Below are 1,189 nucleotides of genomic sequence, written 5' to 3'. Positions count from 1 at the left end.
AATGGAATCCCAAGTTTACAGTGATCAGATCATTCAGGCTTGCAAGTTTCTGGATGAAAATTGGTTCGGACGAACGGGTCTGTAAATTGCCGAGAAATGGGATGGGAGGTTTCGGTACTTAGTCTGGGAGACAGTCCGAGTAAAATAGGAATGAAAGTCCTAGTGATAGTGATAGTGATAGTGATAGTGTAGTGATAGTGGTAGTGAAGTGATAGTGATAGTGAAGTGCACTATCCGGAAATGGTTGCATCGGCGATCGATGGACCGGGCCGATGGACAAGGTGGCATGGTTTGGCCGATGGGCCGATAGTGGACTAAAAGGACTCGAAATCTCGCGGAGATTTAAGGTGACCTACGGGAAAGGAAACCCGAGAGAAATGGAAACTCGCGGTAATGGAAAGGTGATCGGATAAGGATAGATGCGAGAATTATGGGAAGTTATGGGCGGTGAGACTTATCGTTCCAAGGAAACTTAGGGCGGTTCGTGGATCCTATATAAGGGATAAAACCCTTAAGAATTTCCCTAGTTCCGCATAAGAATCCGAGAGCCGCCGCGAGAGAGAAAGAGGAGAGTTTCGGTCGAGCGAGAGAGATCCTAAGTCTAGAGTCGAGAAGAACGGTAAGTGTTCTTCCACCTTGATCCGTCGATGGTATGGTTATAGTTAGGGGATTTATCTCAGATATTAATGGTATTGATCTGTCCGTGTAGAAGCGGGGATCAGATCCGAGCATAGAAACCGAGAGATCAACACCTTAGGTCGATACCGAAGGTGAGTGCGTGACTGTGGCCGAGTTCCATGGTTGATTCTCTTGACCCGTGGTTTATTTAATCTTGTTAATTGCTTGTCTTATGGTTATGGTTTCTATTGCAATATGAATGATGGTTGGTCTAAGAGATTTAGGCGACTATCCATGGTATTTGATTGACTTGCGTGACTTGATTGGAATATTCCCTGTGTTAGATTGAGATCGTTGAACTGAGCCTAGTGAGACGGGATGACCGCTCCACTAAGTAAACTTTGTTTGCTTACGCCTCCTTTTTATGGACGCAGGAAAAGATAGGTCCGATGATCGGGACTTTAGTGGCTGACCAGCTCGTGTGACGGAGGCAAGGGAGGAGGAAGGATGGTGTGGCTTTGGGTAGAAATATTCATGGCGTTATTTTTATTTAGTTTTTGTTATTTCCATG

The sequence above is a fragment of the Camelina sativa genome, chromosome 12, assembly GCF_000633955.1.
Source record: "Camelina sativa cultivar DH55 chromosome 12, Cs, whole genome shotgun sequence".
NCBI classification, from domain to species: domain Eukaryota; kingdom Viridiplantae; phylum Streptophyta; class Magnoliopsida; order Brassicales; family Brassicaceae; genus Camelina; species Camelina sativa.
The sequence above is the reverse complement of the archived record's forward strand: the minus strand, read 5'-3'. Positions refer to the sequence as shown.